The 22,416-nt window shown below is 36.5% G+C and overlaps 1 pseudogene; it reads left to right on the top strand.

Annotated features, from left to right (window-relative positions):
- The window catches only part of LOC113108037 (low-density lipoprotein receptor-related protein 1B-like), a 109,074-nt pseudogene that overhangs the window by 4,507 nt on the left and 82,151 nt on the right, over positions 1-22,416 (top strand).

Raw genomic sequence — 22,416 nt, 5'->3', positions numbered from 1 at the left:
ACTGTTCCATATTCAGAGTTAGCTATGTCATTAAACTAAAAAGGTGAGGTGGGTAATTTCTGTTGCGCTAGCATTAACAAATGCAAAATTAAGATGCCTAAAGGTTTCGGAAACACTCCTCAGTCTGCTATTGGTCTGTCAAACTGACAGTCCAGTTCCTAAATTGCAGCTCTGGTTTAGCCAATCTTGTTGTATTGGACTGGATGCAGGAACAAACGTACAGTAGTAAGTTTTTCCTAACGCCACAGAGAAAGAAACCTACAAATACTATATCTCAGTTGCAATTATTTCTGCATATTAAGCTGGGGTAGAAGAACATATTGAAAAAAATTGCACATCTCACCTCTACACAAAAGGTGTTATGTGCAGAATTCAGCTTTTTGTGTTTCTTTTGAACATATTTAGAGTCATTTGTATCTATCAGAAGTTTTTTCTCCACTCAGACCATAGTGAAATCAATCAACATGGGGCTTTTTGATGTAGCAGTCGCCCTAATTGTAAATGATTGCCTTGAAAAGACATCTACAGCCAAGCCATAAAAGAGCTCAAGAATTGCTCGTTGTTTTGTTCCTATTCCTTTTGATGTCAAAAATGTGCTAAAAAGCAGCAGCGTACAGTCTTTCCGGACCACTGCACCGCACAGCGAATGCCAAATCCCATATCATTTTGACAGGCTCAGAAACAGACTAAAGTGTGTTCACCTGTTTATCTGATCATGAACATAGACTGAACACAAGGAAACCTGACTGCCGTACACTGTTTTTCAATCCTGGATTTTCAATTTTGCAAAGTGTACAAGTACACTGTTCAAACGTTTCGAGGCAGTAAGGTTTTTTTTTTTATTTTACTTATTTTTTATTATTATTATTAATATCTTTATTCAGCAAGGATGCACTATAATTGTTAAGAAGAAACATTAAACACATTTATAATGTTTCAAACAATTTTTATTTCAATTAAATTATGTTCTTTTGAACTCTATTCATCAAGCAATCATGCAAAGAAAGTATCATAGCTTCTAGAAAAACTGTGTGTGTGTGTGTGTGGACAGTACAGACCAAAAGTTTGGACACACCTTCTCATTCAAAGAGTTTTCTTTATTTTCATGACTATGAAAATTGTAGATTTACACTGAAGGCATCAAAACTATGAATTAACACATGTGGAATTATAAATGGAATTATATACATAACAAAAAAGAGTGAAACAACTGAAAATGTGTCATATTCTAGGTTCTTAAAAGTAGCCATCTTTTGCTTTGATTACTGCTTTGCACACTCTTGGCATTCTCTTGATGAGCTTCAAGAGGTAGTCACCTGAAATGGTCTTCCAGCAGTCTTGAAGGAGTTCCCCGAGAGATGCTTAGCACTTGTTGGCCCTTTTGCCTTCTGTCTGCGGTCCAGCTCACCCCTAAACCATCTCGATTGGGTTCAGGTCCGTTGACTGTGGAGGCCAGGTCATCTGGCGCAGCACCCCATCACTCTCCTTCTTGGTCAAATAGCACTTGATGCCTTCAATGTGACTCTACAATTTTCATAGTCATGAAAATAAAGAAAACTCTTTGAATGAGAAGGTGTGTCCAACATTTTGGAGCCTTCCCAGTGAGCAAGAATCCTGAAACTTCTGTAACTTCATAAAGTGTAATTTGTCTAAATTAAAAATAATTTGAAGTTTAGCATGTTTCATTTAATGAATGAGCCCCACTGTGTGAAAAATAAATGTAAAAAGGTTTAGACAAATGCTGCAGTGGGTCTCTGAGGGTTAAACGAGCTGAAACTTCTTTATTCATCTGACGTCATGCCAGTTTGACGTTCCGCCACCTTTTAAAATTTCCCCAGATTTATCTTCATGCTCACCTACAAACAACAAATTAAGCCTGACAGTTTGATTTATATAGCGGTCTGACTGAATGTTGTGTCCCTAGGGAAGTGTATCAGCAAGAGCTGGGTGTGTGATGGTGACAACGACTGTGAAGACCGCTCAGATGAAGAGTCGTGTGAGTCCTCCGTCTGTAAGCCCCCCACTCAGCCCTGTGCTAATGACTCCAGCACCTGCCTGCCCCCCAACAAGATCTGCGACGGGAGAAACGACTGTGCTGACCATTCCGATGAGGGTCCTTTCTGTGGTGAGTGCATGCAATGCTTTGATGAAAGGCTCATCTGCTGTATTGCTTCAATATTCAATAAAATATGAATCATTTCAACTCTAAATTTTGATTGAATGAGCACCTGTGACTGCTAATTCTACATTAGTGCCTATGTTGCTTAGAAACTGTAAACAGACTGCAGTTAGGGTAAGGAACTGTATTCCTTTGCAGAAGAATGATTGACTCCAATTATTATTACACTGAAAAAAAAAAATAGGTCTACAGACAGTTTTCACTCAGATATTGCAAGTGAATTTCACAAATCATAAGGAAATGGCATGTAACACGTTAAATTTACTGAAGTAATTCTTCGTAGATTTTGTTTTATTTACAATTTTGAAAAAATATATTTTTTCAGTGTATTTGTTGTATGCGTTTTATTGTTATTTATCGTTGCAAATTAATTACTATACATTTTCTTTCGTAGGGCTGTCACTTTTAGTTCAAAAACCGATTGCACAATCGATCGGACCAACCAAAAAAAGTTTCGAAAATGAAAATAGGGAATCGATTTTAACCAAATATGTACACTATTCATTTTAAAATAATTCAACAATTAAAAAATATAGATGTAACAAAACTCACAAGCAAGCAGAAAAAGAAAATAAAGAATTCCGTAAGTGCAGTATGCCTTGCGAAAGCTGGACAGAAAATACCAGCAATTTTACGCCCCTATAAGACCCAGTAACGTCGAAAGCGACCTCTTATGATGCGTTCCAGTGGTGGACAGTAACGGAGTAGCTTTACTTCGTTACTGTACTTAAGTACATTTTTCAAGTATCTGTACTTTACTGGAGTAGTTTTATTTTGAGCAACTTTTACTTTTACTTCACTACATTCCAAAGCATAAAATCGTACTTTTTACTTCACTACATTTCATAAAACATATCGTTACTCCCTATAATATATTACGTGCTCCGACACGCAGAAGCGGTGTCTGATTCATCATGAACGAACTGAATCTTTTCAAAATAAACTTTTAAATCGGATCGCGAATCACACCAAACAATTCGTTTACGAATTAGAATGATCCGATTGCAGCTGTTCTGGTGTCGACCACTCACTGATTCAAATGAACCGTTTAGTGCGAGTCTCCAGAAGTAAGAACCGGGAGATCTTGTGAGCGCGCGTGCGTCTGACGTTGCTAAAAGTAAGTTATTAATGTCGAAATTTTGGATTAATTATTGTAACTGAAAATCATATTTAGGTCAAAACTGTCTGTTGTTTGGGAACTAAATCCGTTGTAAAGAGTGATCTATTTAAGCCCACTGAAATGCTCGAGTGCAGACGATGCAGACACATCAATTTTAGGTAAAAAAAAAAAAAACTACAACAACAAAAACACCCATAAAATAACACAGATTAAATACAATAACTCATGCACGTTCAAATTCACCGCTGCCGTAATGTTAACAGTTTAATTAAAATGTCCTATGTGACGTCTGTTTTTATATTGTTTATCGACAGTAACGTTATACATATGTATATTGTTTGGATTAACTAGACGAGTAGACAGACATGAATGTTCATCGTACTGAAAATAAGTAAATATTGTTAGCTGATGCTAACTGTCTAGCTAACAAGCTTGTTGGTGCTAAGTTGATGTAATTTTTATAAATAATGTCCAAATATTTTTATTCAGCCACCTATATATATATATATATATATATATATATATATATATATATATATATATATTGATTACATCTGGTTATAAAAGAAAGGATGTGATGTTCAGAACATGGTAACTACAGTAATTATCAGTGGGAATAGATGCACCCCTTTGGCCATAGGTGTTTTTAAACCACAGACAAGAAAAAAGGAAAAAATCATTATGAACTAACTTCAGGCCTTATTATCATGTCATATATACAGTACAGACCAAAAGTTTGGACACACCTTCTCATTCAAAGAGTTTTCTTTATTTTCATGACTATGAAAATAGTAGATTCACGCTGAAGGCATCAAAACTATGAATTAACACATGTGGAATTATATAAGGAATTATATACATAACAAAAAAGTGCGAAACAACTGAAAATATGTCATATTGTAAGTTCTTCAAAGTAGCCACCTTTTGGTTTGATTACTGCTTTGCACACTCTTGGCATTCTCTTGATGAGCTTCAAGAGGTAGTCACCTGAAATGGTCTTCCAACAGTCTTGAAGGAGTTCCCCCGAGAGATGCTTAGCACTTGTTGGCCCTTTTGCCTTCTGTCTGCGGTCCAGCTGACCCCTAAACCATCTGGATTGGGTTCAGGTCCGGTGACTGTGGAGGCCAGGTCATCTGGCGCAGCACCCCATCACTCTCCTTCTTGGTCAAATAGCCCTTGATGCCTTCAGTGTGACTCTACAATTTTCATAGTCATGAAAATAAAGAAAACTCTTTGAATGAGAAGGTGTGTCCAAACTTTTGGTCTGTACTGTAACTTTGATGTTCTGTAAAACAACTAACTTTAAAATACTTTGTTCTTACTGGTGAAAATCAGATGGTCATCTCTGTTTTCTCTCAGGTACATCACAGTGTAAGCTTCACAGTGAACATTACTCTCGTCAACGTAGTCCATATCAACAACAAAAATATATCTTGACTCTATATAGTGGTTATTTTGAAAAAATCCAAGGTATTTTGAGCAGTAGGATTATAAAAAAATGTGCTAATATAAAATTAAATTAAGTAGCCTATATAAAATTGCAAACATCTATCTTGCAGTACTTTTTTACTTAAGTACATAAAAAATCGAGTACTTCTGTACTTTCACTTGAGTAAAATTGAAAAAGGAGTACTTTTACTTTTACTGGAGTAATATTTTACCATATGTATCTGTACTTTTACTCAAGTACTTGATTTGTGTACTTCGTCCACCACTGATGCGTTCACACTAAACATGAATAGAGCATCTGGCTCAATGATTTCAATGTTAAGTCAATGTAAGGATGCGTTTACGCGCGTCTCGCGGCGCGGTAGATGTGAATTCGCCTCATTCACGCATCTAGTTACAGGAGATTCTGAGTTATGAAAAGGACCATTGCAAGCTGACAGCGACTGGCTTTTGTGATGGAAAATTGGCACTAATACCCCCACCTTGCGCAGCTGTACCATGGTGTCCCTGGACATCAGTGAGGTCGGAGCGCGTCTTCTCAACAGCTGGACATATAGTGAATAAAAAACACTCTGCTCTTTGGTTTCATTATATTTTTAAGTTTCAGTCATTTCGATATGGGTTTTATTATTATTATTATTATTATTATTTTACACAGTGCAGCATTTAGACTAGATTTGGATACATTGCTCTGAATGTCTGCTAAAGGGTTTTTTATTTATCTATTTATTACTTTTTTGCAGAGCTAACAGACATGGTCTAAAAGCCACAGAACTTAGATTTTTGGATTCATTTGGACTTTAATCAATGCAAGTGTCACAGTCTTGCAAGTGTGCAATGTTTATCACAGGGTTCCTAATGCTTGCATTCTCAGCTGCTTTCACAGCCGCATTCACTACACCTTGTGTAATGCTAATTGAAATCCACTGTGCTATAACATGGAGTCTGGTCAGTTCTGCAAGAAATGCTGGATGGGTTGAATGAGAAGTAGTCATGTGGAGTAGTTCTATCAATACACAGGAAGCCAAACCATGAAAAACGCTAACTAGCCAGTAAGAATAAAATATCTGAGGTGTATAGATTCGGACTCATACACTTGAGCAAATCAATATGCATTGTGTTTACCTCTCCATGGGTGAAATGATTTTGATAATACTGTGTTTATGCCCACACTACATGTCCCTCAGGGCTACTTGAATCTTGAAAGTTGGGTCCTTGAGACAGTGTAATGGAAAGCTAGCACATGCTCTGTAAGCTACCGGCACAAGCAAAGCACGAAGCCCATCTGAACGAGAGCTATGGGGATCTGTTTGCCTCTGAAGCCTCACTTGGGAAAGTGTCTCCTGAGAGTCACTGGTGTATAATTCTCTCAGAATGCGACTGGACAAACATTTCAGTGACTTTCAGTGCATTGCCAGCAGCCACCCATGGGAGCCCATCACTCATATTCTGAGGACGTGGTGTATTATCTGTCTAACTAGACCTGCGTTAGGCTTGGACCTCTTATTACCAATTAGATTGTGCCAATGGACCTTGAGGTGACTTACTGACCGGGACCAGCACAGCAGGACTCAATGCAATTTGTGACCTTTGGGAAGCAGCTATTCTTCAACTCCACATAGACTTCAGGGCCCCCTGTGAAGAAAATTCAATTCTCTCTTGCAGCCGCAGAGGGGATCATCATAATCAGTAGAGGCAAAAAGACCTTGCAATCTGTAAGTTCCCTCCCTTTTGTCTTTCTCCCGTAAAAAGGACCAGGTGCTTCGATGAAAGGAAAAAGCTTATCCATTAGAGATGTGAGCCTAAGTGTCCCGGAGTTTGTCTGATCCATTTTTGAAAAGAGATGATGTATCGGAGACCCAGTTTTAAATTTAAGAAAAAGCCATTTTCCACCTTGAATGAGTTTGTTTGTCTGCTCAGTGGAAAAAGTCGGTCATAATTCAGACCTGTGGTTTCTCATTGAATCTGCCTCATAAATAAACCAATTCTTTATTATTGTGACACACTTGGCTGGTGATGTTGATTAAGTCAGAATAATGGCCTAGTTGAGAAAGACACACCAAAACTTTTGAGGCAAAGAGCGATAAGCTTCTAGCCTTGTGTAAATGTTCAAACCATGCTATTGGTCTTGATTCGTCTGTGGCTTTTGTTTCAGTTCACACCTTGAATCTCATATGCCTGCACACATAGCTTCATATCACCAGCCTTTCAAATTGATTCTGTTTTTGTCCTCACTCATGCTGTTCTTGTCTGTTCCAGAGAAATGTTTGCAAGGTAATGGGGGCTGCAGTCACCAGTGTGCAGTGATCCCCAGCAAAGGGGTGGTGTGTTCATGTCCCACTGGACTCCATCTTGGCTCTGACAACCGAACATGCGAAACACTGGACTACTGCTCTGCTCACCTGAAATGCAGTCAGATATGCGAACAGCATAAGACCACTGTCAAGTGCTCCTGTTATCCTGGCTGGAGACTTGATTCAGATGGAGAGAGCTGCCACAGCACAGGTATTTAAATTCCTCAAACTTTATAAAATATATTTCTCTTGGAATTGCCTCGCTTTTTGTGGCCTGGTTAAACTTTTCAAACATATATCTTATATATAACAATAAAGACAATATAAATATAACAGTATTTTGTGTGTGTGTGTGTGTGTGTGTGTGTGTATATATATATATATATATATATATATATATATATATATATATATATATATATATATATATATATAATATTTTTTTTTTTAAGAAAAAAAAAGTATAGGTCTTCCAATGCAACAACAGTTCATACAGTATGTGTCCAGGAATTAAAAAAAAAATATATTATAATATATCATAAGCAGTTATGACGATAGTGTTGTGTGGAGAAGAGACTGAAATTTGACTGTCTGAAATTTGACAGGAAAGTAGCATTATTTTTCTAGACTACTTTATGATTCGCAGTGAAATAACTTCAATCTGCATTCCTGTCCATCCATAGTGGATCTGTCCACAGCACACAACAATAAGAGCAACAGTAATACAATGACAGCGGGATATGCAGACAGGAGCTTCCCATTGAGAAGCTAATGTCTTTACAGCAGCATGCCTGCCAAATGCTTTTAAATTGTCTCAGGGAATCTGAATTTGGGTCATTAGTCAGAATATGACAAGCATCTGTGTGGTATTTTATGGATTTTGTGACATATATAGCTCTTGAGAGTAAATTCTTAAATTCTTGTTATAGCAGACTGTATTAATCTTAATTATATATATATATATATATATATATATATATATATATATATATATATATATATATATATATATATATATTTAATCTATGCCTTAATGACTTGGATAGAACCTGGATGGGAACAGATTTGGAGAAATGTAACACTACATCATTTGCTCACCAATGGATGCTCTGCAGTGAATGGGTGCCGTCAGATTGAGAGTCCAAACAGCTGATAAAAGTGAACTTGTAATTTGACCTAATTAAAAGAGTTTTTGTTTTTTTTTTGCTTTCGCTTTGAAGACTACTTAAGTGTCATTTAACAATATCCTCAGGTTTCTCTAAGACTAGTTTCCCTGTAAGTCTTTTTCATAAAAAAACATCATCTGACAGACTAATTAGGTGTTATTTACAGAACAAAAATGTGCATGGTGGACGCCTCAACAGACAGCACGATGCTCTTGAAATCTCTAATGCACAGGTGTGGGGTGCTAATAATCAATTTGTTTCTTCTTCAAGATCCCTTTGAGGCTTTTGTTATCTTCTCTATCCGGCATGAGATCAGACGAATCGACCTTCATAAACGTGACTACAGCCTACTCGTGCCCGGCCTGCGGAACACCATTGCTCTTGACTTCCACTTCAACCACAGTTTGCTTTACTGGACTGACGTGGTGGAGGATAAGATCTATCGGGGAAAGCTCTCAGAGACTGGAGGTAATGAACACCCAATTTGATATCCCATTCCAACTTGCCCTTTTGTTTAACCTAAGCTTTAGTTTGAGTAGATATTCTGTTTCCCTATTCGTAGTATGCAGGTCACGTCCCCTGAACAGTAATGCAATACATAATGCGCAGTCGCTCTTTGAATGACGCAGAAAAGCTCTGAAGGAGCTGATGAACACCCTTGTATTTTTTTGAAGCTGCATTAAGCACACATCTAAATCTTTCTCTCAGAGGAACAGGCCACCAGTGCAGCTATTGCTCTCTCCTTTTGTTAGCATTTCATAAAGCCCTCCACAGCTAGAATAATTGCAAACAGCTGGATTATAGATAGCTTAAAAAAAAAAAGATGTTTACTGCTGAGGGAAAACTTCCTTTCCTTCAATACCAATGTTTTCTTTTCCAGAGTTATTTTTAGAAACCCTGTTGAAAAGACCAGAAAATGTTGTGTTTAGATGCCGATCGCCTGCTGTTGATATTCTGGTGTCCATACCAGGCTTCTTAAAGGGATAGGTCAAGTCGAATTATTATTTTATTTTTATTTTATTTTTTTATTTTTTAGAAGAATGTTATATGGACAGAAAAGACAATAATACATTTTTCTAAATACCTTATTTTGTGTTCCATAGAAGAGAGAAAGTTATTTTAGGATTATTTATATACTATTATGGTATATATTAATAATTTGAATTAGTCTTTATTTTTAGTTTTCAATTTAATTTTAGTAAATATTTTTGTAATTTGCCATTTTGTCATTTTATTTATTTTTTATTATTTTTTATTTTTATTTATTTAGTTATTGTTCATTCTTTTTAGTTTTTAACGTTAACTTTAATTTAATATGTATATTTTATTTCAAATTTATATCAGTTTCTGAAAACATATTATATATATATAATTTTAGAAATAGTTTTAGTTGTTTTTATTCGAATTTTCACTTAAACTAGCTTAACTAGCAAGACTGCTTTGTCCAATTTCATCAGAAAGACTTGCATCATTTGCTGATGAACAACACGACTAACGGCATGAAATGCATTCTGTTTCAAGCTGGTCTTTTCAGCAAGGATTAGTGTTATGAAGAGCTCAACAGTTCAAAAGGAAGTTCAAAATGACCAGAATGCTTTGCTGTGCTGAATTGGAAACCCCATCCACCCTCTGAACTAGCGCGAGTGGTTTGTTTTGTAGGTGTGACCGGGGTCGAGGTTGTGATTCAGCATGGCTTGGCCACCCCAGAGGGACTCGCAGTGGATTGGATTGCAGGAAACCTTTACTGGATAGACAGCAACTTGGATCAGATTGAGGTGGCCAAGCTGAATGGGGAAATGAGAACCACTTTGATTGCCGGTGGCATGGAGCACCCACGAGCGCTGGCTGTAGACCCAGGACAGGGGTGTGTATTAATTTCATACAAAATTTACCACAGTCTGATTTTCTTTCCTCTTAGTCTGCTTTTCTTTTTCACATTCCCTTCTGCAATGTTCACCAGAGCAAAAGCAAACAGTGAAAAAATGTATTTCTTTTTTACCATAATTTGTCCTCGTAGAGACCATCTTGGGTACATAACAGAGCAATCATATTTCATGGGACTTGTTTGTCATCTATTACTAATGATAGTTCTAGAATAGCTCTCTGCATCTTGCTGTTTATTTGTTGTGTTCTGTTTCCTTTTTTGTCACCTTACTCTTCTCTTGCTCAGCTCTACATTTCTTACTGAGGTGTGCTGGGAAAAGAAAGTCTCAAATATGACAGCATGAGCTCAGAAAAGTCGCAGAATGATCCCAGCAGCATGAATAATTCACACCAACATTGTAAATGCACAAAAAAGAGGCTTTTTTTGCCAACATTTTGAAGATCAAATAATATGCCAATTATGTATTTGTTTTTTTTTTAATACATAAAAAAAAAACATTTATTTTAATTCCTTAATTCCTGATTTATTGAACATTTATTATTATTGAACACAAAATAATTATTAACCCTGTGGGCCTCATCAGTCACTTTTGACTGAAAAATTTTACACTTCTAATGATAATTTGCCCTGTTTAGTGAACCTGACCCTTGGTGTCTTTGTCGTAATAGCTATGTGAACACACACACAAAAAAAAACGTAATAATAATAAATGAATTAATTAATTAAAATAAACATTCTACATGATTCAGAAATGTAAAAAAGTCAAGGAACAAAAAGTAACACTTTGCTTCCCATGCTGTCTAAAATGTGTGTCATAAGAAATGAATGGGAAAAAATATAAAGGAAAAATCATAAAGCTCATAAAAATCTTATAAATATAGCATAGGTTTTTTTTTTTTTTTTTTGTCAGTTCGTTTATTTTTCCCCTTAAAAAATGTTTTTCATCATAGTACAGTGATGCTAATGATGGCAGTTTACCAAATGACAGCACACAGGCACAGAAAAAGGCATCAATTCTATTTCTTATCAGTCCTTTTTATGTTGTTGTAGACCTAGTTGTTGCTTGTTTGCCTGTTTTATATCTAGCTGAAACATTTTTGCCAAACCGGTGAGCATCCCATAGAGGAGAAATATGGTATCTCTGCAGTCCAACTAAAGCTCATGTTGGTGCTCAGTTGGATGACATATTGTAAATTATTTCACTGAAAGCTGAAAAGAACAATTAGGGGAAATATCCAAAGACTGATTTCACACTCAGCGGTGTGGCACATATTAAAAAAACCCCAAATTCATTACATAGTTACTTTGAAAATGACCTACACAGCTGTATCATAGAGAGGTGTGTTGAAAATGTATTGTAGTTCTGAAGGGATTAGCCGTCTTTGTAATTAGCAACTCTTTTATTCGTTGAAAGCCTAGTTTAATAACTGTATGCCACTGGTCAATTAATTGGCCTTCTGAAAAGGAGAAGGCTACCTCCTTGAAGCAAAATTCATGTGACGCCTTTTTGTATGCTTTACTGCCATGCACCTCAAATGTTTGGCTGTCAGTTTAATTGTTTTTGATGCCGGATGCAGGAACATGATCACATATTTCATTAGCATATGAGCTTGATGCAAGTATTTAGCATTTTAGAGTCCCTGTAATATCCACATCAGAATGTGCCCTTTGTTTCCATGCCACCCCAGAGAACTGTGACTTCTGTTAAAAAGGAGCCCTCGTCGTGTTTGACATTGACTTCACTGGGAGACAGTTTTCATAGAAACTTTCAGTGTGCATATAAAAAGAATAGTTTTGAAATTAACCAACTTTTTTACATTTCGATTTTTTTAATGCTTTTTCATGATGTAAAGCAGGACTGTTCTCTAGGGCAGCATAGGATGCATCTCAGCACACACAGCTCTCATACACACCCTTTACTTCTCTATTGCTCCAATGCAGCAGTTTCACAGGTTTGTGCGCGCTCTTAGTTTGGTAACCACTGGCATCGCTCACTGTAAATGAATTCTATTCAAGCAAGTAACTTTATTTTCTGAGCAGCTCCCTGTGTTATACTTCCCAAGTCAAGTCGTGTTTATTTGTATAGTGCTTGTCACAATACGTATTCGATACGCGTTTCGAAGCAACTATAGAGATATGTCTTAATAGTTCAGTCATGAGTAAATACTGAAAATGATGGTAAAATCAATATGTTAAGGTGTGTTTAAGATGTGTGTGTTGCAGCTTTATTTGGAAGAATATTATTTTGGGTCACACTTCATTTTATGGTCCATTTCTTGCTATCAACAAACGGTTGAGGTAGGGCTGTAGAACATGGTAATGCAGATTATGTGCTTCAGAAGTACTGATAAACAGCCAATGTGTTAATAATAGGCATGTTAATAAGTAGTTAACACTGAGAATTGGTCCCTATACTAAAGTGTTATTTTGAAATGTTTACACTGATATTCTATATGGTCAGATGAAGAATTTATAACCGTTTTTTTCTGTATGTAGCATTCTTTTCTGGACCGACTGGGATGCCACTTTTCCACGGATTGAGGCAGCGTCAATGAGTGGAAGTGGAAGACATGTTGTGTATAAGGACATGGAGATTGGAGCCTGGCCTAATGGACTCACGCTAGACCATCAGGAAAGGAGAATAGTGTGGACAGATGCTCGGTACGGGAAATTAAAAATGCAAATGAAGATGATATTTTGGTGCAATTTACAAGAAGCATTGAATTTAAGCCTAGGCTTTTTGCATAAACGCTCAAGGTTAGGTATGATTCACAAACATTATATAAAACAGCCTTAACCCATTTAAACCAAAAGGAATGAGTGAGATTTTTGATTTATTCTTCGTGGCAAACACAGTTTTCACAAATGGGCATTTTAAGTATGTTGTGTATTTAGCCATAAGTAAGGCAGAAAAAAAAAATGATATTCAATCTTCAGTATTTTCCCCAGGAAGTCATCATTGTAACATCTTGTTGGTATGGGCAAAGAGTGTTGTTCTCACCTCATGTTTCGCTTTCCCTTCAGCTCAGATGCAATATATTCAGCCCTGTATGATGGCACAGGGGTCATAGAGATTCTCAGGGGGCACGAGTACCTGTCACACCCGTTCGCTGTGTCTCTCTTTGGAGGTGGTGTGTACTGGACAGACTGGAGAACCAACACTTTAGCTAGAGCAAATAAATGGACTGGCCACAATGTAACTGTGATCCAGAAGACAAGTGCCCAGCCATTTGATCTGGAGATATACCATCCTAGCAGACAACCTCAAGGTGGGTCTGCATCTGCAATTATCTAAATGTTGATCATTTCTGTATAATTAAACATAATTACTTTAGTTTTACTGATTTAATGTCAACAAAATAAAATCATGTTTTATTTATTTAATTGGTTTAATTGTATTTAATATGCATGTTTTTAGAATGTAAATGTTTCTTTGTTTGTCATATGGGTTTATTTTTCACCCAAATTTTCAATGTATTCTGGAACTGCTTTTTTGTGACGGATACATACAGTACAAGGATGCATTAACATTGGAAGTATGCCTGTGGGTTTTACAAACTGTGGTGGCTCATACTGTAAATTATTTATCATAGAAATGTAGAATTAAAACAAATGTTTATTTATTTATTTTTTTTTTGATAAATCAGGGATTTGGAGAAGAGTAACTGATTGTGATAAAAATAAGCATTAAAATATAAACACACACACACACACACACACATATACACTTTGTATACACGTATATACACATATTTACACTTTATTTCAAGGTCCAATTCTCTCTATTAACAAACCATTAGCTGCGACTTTTGCCTCAATAAACTCCTAATTTGCTGCTTTTTAATAGTTAGTAAGGTAGTTGTTAAAGGGACAGTATAGTATACTGTAAAAAGCACTGTCCTTGAAAATCTCACCCTTGCTGATGATACAGATGTTCTGTCAGAATGTTTCAACCTCTTATTTGATGCTTCCATTTCCTGTTTGCATTTGCACCCTGTGAGCTTATTCAGCATGCAAACCACACACAGAAAGCCTAGCATTTTTTACATTGACAACGTGCTTAGCTGCACGTTATTAAAAAATAATAACAATAATATTATGAGCCGCCTATGTTCAGTTTTAGTCTGGGAGTCAGAGAGAAATTTTCCAGCATGCTCTGTGGGGCGAGGATTCATTTGAGCCGAATCCCGCTGATCATTCATTTCTTCTGCCAATCTGGAAGCCCAAATGGCTCTGTTTGAGAGGAGCGGAATAATTGAAAAAGGGGGTCATGCAGAGCGTAAGAAGGCCTGACGTGGATTCAAGACGTGCTCTTTCCTCAACCCAAATTAATTTTAATTGTTTCATGGTACAATGTCACACAGGGCTTTGTAGCCAGCAAGGGCAGCAGATTATCTTCTGTTAAACAGACAGTGGTCATTAAAAGAAAATGGGGGGGGGGGGGGGGGGACATCATACACAGTTTACTTATATTGACATTTTCTTATTAATAGACAAAGATTATGCTTTAAAAAATGTTATTTATATTTCTAAAACAATGAAAATAGTATCATGCTTTACACAAAAATAGTATATTATATAAAAAGAAGAAATGTTACTTGAGCACCAAATCATCATATTAAGAATGATTTCTTAAAATATATTAAAATTGTATTAAAATGAAAAACTTAGTTTTCTGTAATTATGGCATGTCTTACATGACCCATTTTTACACTTACTCATCTCTGGTTTATGAAAATTGCATTTTGTGATTTGTAAAACATGTTAACAGAAGTTATTCTAATTGCCAAGTGTGCCTGGTGTCCAGATGTCCAGAAATGTAGCCTTCTGCGAGTGTTCATCAGCCGAAATAATCTGATTTGCATCATTTTAACCAGCCCAAAACTATAGGAAGTCCTGCCAAAACAGCTCATGTCTCCTGCCACAGCACCGGCAGCCGGGTGACTGTTTTACACTGATAAGTGTCGACAAATTGTGCTGCTTTGCCAGCGAAAGCCAATAAGTATGGCTAATCCAATTTTAAAGAGCCCATGGGAAGGTCTGGCTATTAAAGGTGTCCAAAATCTGGGCTCTGGCCCCTTACAGTCCATAGCAATTGTGTTTTTGTTTGGCCCCTGCGGTTCTGGCAGATGAGTGGCGGACCTTAGAGTGTCCATAGGGAGTGTGAAGCAGATATGCTAACTAGCCTAATGGGGCTAAGGCTATAGCTGTTGATGTGTTGTAAAAGGGCTGAGTGTTAAGTTTCAAGAGATCGACAACAGTTTGGAGGGCTCCCATTTTTAGTGCCTGTGTGGCCTGCAGTGTTGTAAGCACTTTTCCAGCACATTGCTGACAGGCAAACCACTTCAAAATTACTATTGGAGTTTGCAGACAAGGTGGATCATTCCCTTTTCAGACAAAGCTGAAGCAGTGAAAATACAAATTATACTCCGGACCCACTTTACATGTAGACATGTTAAGGTAAAGTCAGATTGATGTGGAGATTTATAAAATCTGTGGCTGATTTGACTAGGAAAAATCAGTACATCCGAATCAAGTGTTTCTATCACGAGTCAAGTGCACTTGCGCTGTTTATACAGTATTTATTCAAACAGCCAGTTTTCCCCCGCAGACCAGCAGACTGCATAATTAATTCTATGGGATTCTAGCCTATAATTTAGTCACTTGAAATTATTTGTTATTCTCACTTGCAAAAATATGCTTGCTACATAAGTGAAATGGGTTCGACATCGCAAAGAAATAATAGGCCTATATTCAAACTCCCACTGGATCAATTATTTACAAGATGCAACTGCTTGTGGAGTTAATTGCATGTAGTTGCTCTGGGTTCATGGAAGGGTTAAAGCCTCTTGAAAACAGACAGTAGTCTTGTGTAATGGCAAAAGAAAATGGCAGCACACTATAAATAAGCATTTTCTGAGAAAGTATGTCAGAATGCGTGCACTGCTGTTCAAATGTTTGTGTCAGTAAGATTCTTTTTTTTTTTTTTTTTTTTTTTTTGTATGTGTGTGTTTTAAAATAAATGAATACTTTCTTCAGCAAGGTTACATTCAGTTTATCAAAAGTAAAATTGATGGGGTCATATGACATTGCTAAAAAGAACATTATTTTGTGTATTTGGTGTAATGTAATGTGTTTATGTGGTTTAAGGTAAAAAAAAAAAAAAAAAAAAACACATTATTTTCCATAAAATGTACATTATTGTTGCTCTTCTATGCCCCGCCTTTCTGAAACGCGTCAATTTTTACAAAGCTCATCGTTCTGAAAAGCGAGGTGTGTGCTGATTGGCTAGCTATCCTGTGCATTATGATTGGCTGCTCAAGCATGTGACGGAAATGCTACTCCACTACTGTGATGCCGTCTCCCGGCATGATGAAACAAAACCAATAAAACCCATTGCAAATGAGCCATGTGTTGCATACAGTGGAGACATAATTACAGATTATAATGACTAGTATTGTCTTTTTACGCGTTGCATTGAGTATTGCTTTGCGTAAACATAAAACCATGTCTGCATTTGTGATCGGAGAAACAAACAACAAACACTACTCACACTGCTCAAAACTCACGTTTAAATCATCAATGGCAAATTCTTTAAATGCGTACTTACAGGTTGTGAGTCAGAAGCGCCAGGCTGTCCTTGTTAAGTTGGAACTGCCCAGCTTTATAGAAACAGCCTTTGTGCCACAGACGAATTGAAAGCTACTGGTTCAGGAAACAGTCCTCATCCTCCATGAATGTTGATCCAGGAACATGTTGTACTTGGTGAAATCACTCACTCCTTAGAACGAGCTGTTTAAGGAGGGTGTGGTTGACTCTGAACTTTTATAAAGAATATCTCTTTGGATTTGAGACAGTCTTTGCAACCTTACAGATCTTTTTTATGCACCAACAGATTGTAACACGCCATAGAGAAAGAAAAATGTTAAATCGCATCATATTGACCCCTTTTCACAGTAAAGTTATTTTTAGGGGTTTCCATTTCAAATAAAAGCTGTTCCTTTGAACCTACTCATCATTAAAGAATCTTGAAAAACACAAACATACATACGTAAACCTCATCTCAGCTTTTGAGTTGGTCTTTTCAAGGAAGATCTTTACCGTCAGAGCAATCTGAGAAAGATTTGATGGTTAATTTACTATTCGCACCATTGGCCTTTAGGCCATTATCTGTCTGCTCAACATTACCTTCTGTTGAAATATAGTAGCCCTTCTACAAAGAGTCGAACAAAATGTCTAACTGTGTTGTGCTTTCAAGAGGATCACTGTGGGCAGAAGACATGAGCTGTCAGCCCTGTCCATTCAACTTCAGCTGTTTCCTTTATCCTGGAGTTAAGATGAATGTTTTCTTAGTGGTATTGCAATCTTTTATTTTGCACCCATTTCATGTTGCCCTCTTTAAATGCCATCTGTCATCTGAATTCTCACTCCTTGCACCTCATCAAGAAAACAAATTCTCTGTTTCACTGGACAGTTACTGTTTAGCTGTACAGCTGTTGTTCATGACTTCTTTTAAGAGCCCCTCTCCTTAATTCATATAATGTGATATTGATTTTCTCCTTGGTGTGTTTTCTTTCTCTTTTTTTAAATGCTTGTCAACCTGGGTTTATCAGCTTCAAACCCTTGTGAGGGAAACGATGGAAGAGGTCCTTGCTCCCACCTTTGTCTCATTGATTACAACCGCACGGCATCTTGTTCATGTCCTCATCTCATGAAGCTTTCCCTCAACAACCGCTCTTGTGTGGGTGAGTATGCAGCTCTTTAACATCCCAGACAACAAACAAAACATACAAAAAGAACTATTGATAGGTGTGAGCTTTCTAGACAAATTATTGACTTGTGTATGTTTTGTTTTGGCACGCACATCAGCCTTGAAGAAGTTCTTGTTGTATGTGAGACGATCTGAGATCCGTGGAGTGGATATCGATAATCCGTACATGAACGTCATGACTGCTTTGACTGTTCCTGACATCGATGATGTCACTGTGGTGGATTACGACGCTCTTGAGGAAAGGATATACTGGGCGGACGTTAAGACTCAAACAATAAAACGTGCCTTTATCAATGGAACAGGCCTTCAAACAGTCATTTCTGGAGGTGAGTCGAGAGTCCAAGTTGAAGTGTTTTATATTGTTTCTTTTTTTCACATTCTGTGCGGTGTAACATTTTTCTCAACAAACACCATCTAAATGACAGTTATTACATTTTTGTCCTGTTAATAAGTTTTGTTGTTAGTTTTTTTCTCTTTCTGCTGCCATATTGTAGGTTTGCTCACACTCAGTCTTAAATTGTTTTTTTTGTTTTTTTCAATTATGAAAAGACTGTGTTCACAGGCGGTATGCTTTAAAAAATGATGGTAGAAGGAGTGTGTTGGCAGAATATAAATAATATCTTATGTGATAGGAGAGCTTGTTTGAGAAGTTCTCTGGGGATTGCTTCTTCATAAGTGCTGTCATCAAGCATGTTGTATTTCTTAAACCTTCACAAACTGATCAGCATGCCGACCATGCGCCTTTGCACACAAGACTGTTTATTACAGTGTGCGCATAAGTGTTGTAGTCTCCCATGAGGTTTGTTGTGATGTGCACCTCTGTGCTAATGGCTATCTCTGGTACGTGCAGATATTCAAAACTGCCGTGGGCTGGCAGTAGATTGGCTCTCGAGGAATATGTATTGGCTGAGCTCTGAGAACGAGGAGACGCAGATCAATGTTGCCCGACTAGACGGATCTCTAAAAACCTCAGTCATCCATGGGATTGACAAACCAAAGTGTCTGACTGTGCACCCAGCCAAAGGGTAAGCAGCCCACATGGACAGATTGCATGTATGATAAAGAAAGATTTGTGTTTGTTCATCTGTCTGTCTGTCTGTGTAATCTTGAAAATTCCTATGACTCATGTTTCTCCTATTTTTGTTTTATTTTTTTGCATTATGGTCTAGAAAAATCTATTGGACAGATGGAAATACAATAAATGTAGCCAGTATGGATGGAAGCAACAGGAAGGTTCTTCATCAAAATCAGAGAGAACCAGTTGGTATGTCTGATTCCTTTGTCAATCTAACAATCACAGAAGTTTAAAGTACAAGAGGAGTTGTACTTCATTGATATACTTAAGACTTATTTTTAGAAATTTGTACTTTATATAAATAGAAATATTGTACTCCTATTTAATTATATTTCCGAGAACAAAATCATGCTTTTTATTATACCTCACAATTTTCTTTATATCTATATCTTTATTTTGCATGCCATCACGTCTTTTTTCCACTTATAAAGAAAAACGATTTTACAAAACTTTTATTTAAAGCAGCCAGCAAAATCCATTTCAGACTCTATTGTAATTGGCCACAACTGTGTTAATTTGTCCGTGTGAAGATACATCTGATTAGTCACCCCAACATAGTCTTGAACTACAGTACTGTAGAGTAAAAGCTGAAATTAATTTAATTCAAATATAACTATTGTGAACTTGAACTTGAGTCGATACAAACTGCTGCTAAATTTAAACAACTCTCAGTATATATATATAATATTATTATTATCATTATTTTTTTTTTTATATATATACAGCCTTACAAAGTCAGGAACCTGAGAAAATTGCTATTTAACAGGTTGCTTTTCAAAGTTTATGCGTAAAAGTTAATTTAATGTAAAGATCTCCCTGGCCTTTTGATTTCATCAGTCTATTTCAAAAGCTAATTAAAAAAGTTTAAGTTTTAATACACAGAAAAAATAGTAGTACTTTAGACTTTTCTTTTTATTTTATTTTATTTATTTATTTATTTATTTATTTATTTATTTATTTATGTAACATCTACACAGTTCCCATCCTCAATTCTAAATATAGTTCCTTTATATATCCCTGTGCGTTAATTGATAAGCAAAGCAAATGCTTCTTTTGTTTCAATGGCAGTCTTGGAGAAGATGCCCTGAAAGTTGAAAGTCAGTTGTTGTTGGTGGGAGTCTATCATCCACTAGTCCCTCTCAGTCACAGCTGTCCTGACACTCAATTGAAATATCCTTCACTTGTCACAATCAATTTTACCACTCTGTCAAACCTCACCATTTCCACTTTTGAACCAGGTTTAAGACAGAGATTAATTTAGTCAAGTGATTTAGAGTGTCACAAAGAGGTCACAGCTATATCTCAAGCTATAAAGACTCATCTCACCTTCAGATACATATATAGTAATAGTATATGTGAGGTATTTTAAAGTAATGACTCCACCAGCACTCTTGCACACCAGCACTTAAAATAACAGTTTTTAACTAATTCTTGTTTTCCCTTAGGACTTTCGATTGACTTTCCCGCTGGGAAGATGTATTGGATCAGTTCTGCTAATGGTACTATCAACAGGTGCAATCTGGATGGTAGTGGCTTTGAGGTCATTGAAAGCATGAAGAGGGACCTAACTAAAGCCACGGCTCTAGCAGTCATGGGTAAGTGATTGTCTAATTCCCTCTTCAGCAGTCAGGCTTGGGTCAAAGGTTTACCACAGCATAAACCATAAGAAATCGGACACATAACAGTACATGTTGATTTGAAGGCATATGGCTGGTATTTTATCTGTGTTAATTAATGTTTCTAATTAATGTTTGTGTTTGTGAAGTGTTTTTTTATTATTAAATTACTGTACTTGTTGCTGTGGCAACATAAACCATAAGGAGCACGAACAAAAAAAAATAATAAGTGAAAATCTAAAGAGGCAAAGATATAAGTCTCACGTGGCATGCTCACATAACCATCTGATTAAATGGTTTTATCAGGAAAAAAAAAACTTTGTTTAAAAGATACCAGGCTGGAACAATGAGTGTTTCTGAAAAAGAACTGGTTAACAGATTTGTCAGTGTTTGCAAGGATTTTGCCTTTGGATTTTGAAAAGATAGTCTGTTAGCAATTGAATTAGATAACCATACTCAGAATGGGATATTCCCATTTTTCCTGTATGTTTTGTATCTGTATTTATTTCATATATTAAAAGAAAGTCAACACACATTTCCAGTTATTTCTATTTTGCGCAGAGAGATTGCTTAACCATTATGTGATTTTTAGCCATTAATTGATTTTAACATCCCTAAATGTCTGGCTAATACAAAACTCTTGTTAGGAATTTTACACATTGGTCCGATGTTCTCTTTATGTCAAAAAGGCCAGTACAAAAGTTGTAAAATATATCAGACTTTGTCAATAGTCAAACCTGGCACTGCAATTCTACAGCTACTTTGCTTCAGAAGGGAAAAGACATAACTCAAGACATTTTGTCAAAATAGATTTAACAATTTCCTTTTAGCCCTGGGAAACTCATCATGGTATGGGAATAAAGACCAAATTTTGTTTCCCTGAGGAGCGTAAACATACATCTCAGTATTAGAGAAGTGGTGAAGTTTTATTGATGTAGCTTTATATAGATCAAGATAATAAAGGCTGTCTTGGAAGATATCCATTTGATTTGACGCAATTTTTAATCGCAAACTTTAGGCCTGCTGTATGATTCAAATTACAGCTCTAACCATTGCCCAAAAGCTATAATTCTAGGGATTATAGAGAATTCAGTCATATTGGCAGCGTCAGAAGCGGCAAGACTTGCATAACTTTTTTTTTTTTTCTTTTTGTTCACCCTACAGCAAATGAAAGTAGTACATTTAGCAAAGCCTGTAATGGCGCACTTTCACTTTTTTGTATTAGATGAATTCCCTTTCTCTGACTTAGGTTTTGCTTGAATGTATTGCACACTTTTGTTTTGGATTGCATCTGACATGCTTTCTCACATTACTCCCTGCCTGTCTTCGTGGGTAGAAACTTATGCCCCCAAATTATTCATTAGCATGTATTTATTTCCCTAAACCCCAGTTTTAACTGATTACACTGTCTGCATGCTGCAAAAGTATTAATCTTGGGAAAGCCTCTATAGTCACGTTCTATTTTAGAGCAGCTATGATGAGCTGAAAAGCAAATGTTTACTTGTAAGAAGTGGTGACAGACTCTTTTAATTAAACAAAGTTTGAGTCATTATTAAATTGGGAGCAGAATGCAGGCTGCCACAAAGACTAATGGGTTACTTTCATAGAAGTAGCAATGTACAGCGAAACAGCAAAATTATGCATTCAGTAGGTGCTATCTATCACAATTAATAGGTCTTTGTTCCATAGAGGAAATGCTTTCCATTACTTCTGCAAAAACCTATGGCTCTTTTTGGTGGACAGTTATGTTTCTGTACTTTACATTCATTAATGAATTCGCTGGCTTCTTTAAATTATAAAGAACTGGTCTTATTAGGTGATTTTAACTTAAATTGGATGCATACAATATCCGATCATTTAA

This window comes from Carassius auratus, chromosome 9 (genome assembly GCF_003368295.1).
Source record: "Carassius auratus strain Wakin chromosome 9, ASM336829v1, whole genome shotgun sequence".
NCBI lineage: Eukaryota > Metazoa > Chordata > Actinopteri > Cypriniformes > Cyprinidae > Carassius > Carassius auratus.
Note: the sequence above shows the minus strand (reverse complement) of the source record. Positions and strands in the feature narration are given on the sequence as shown.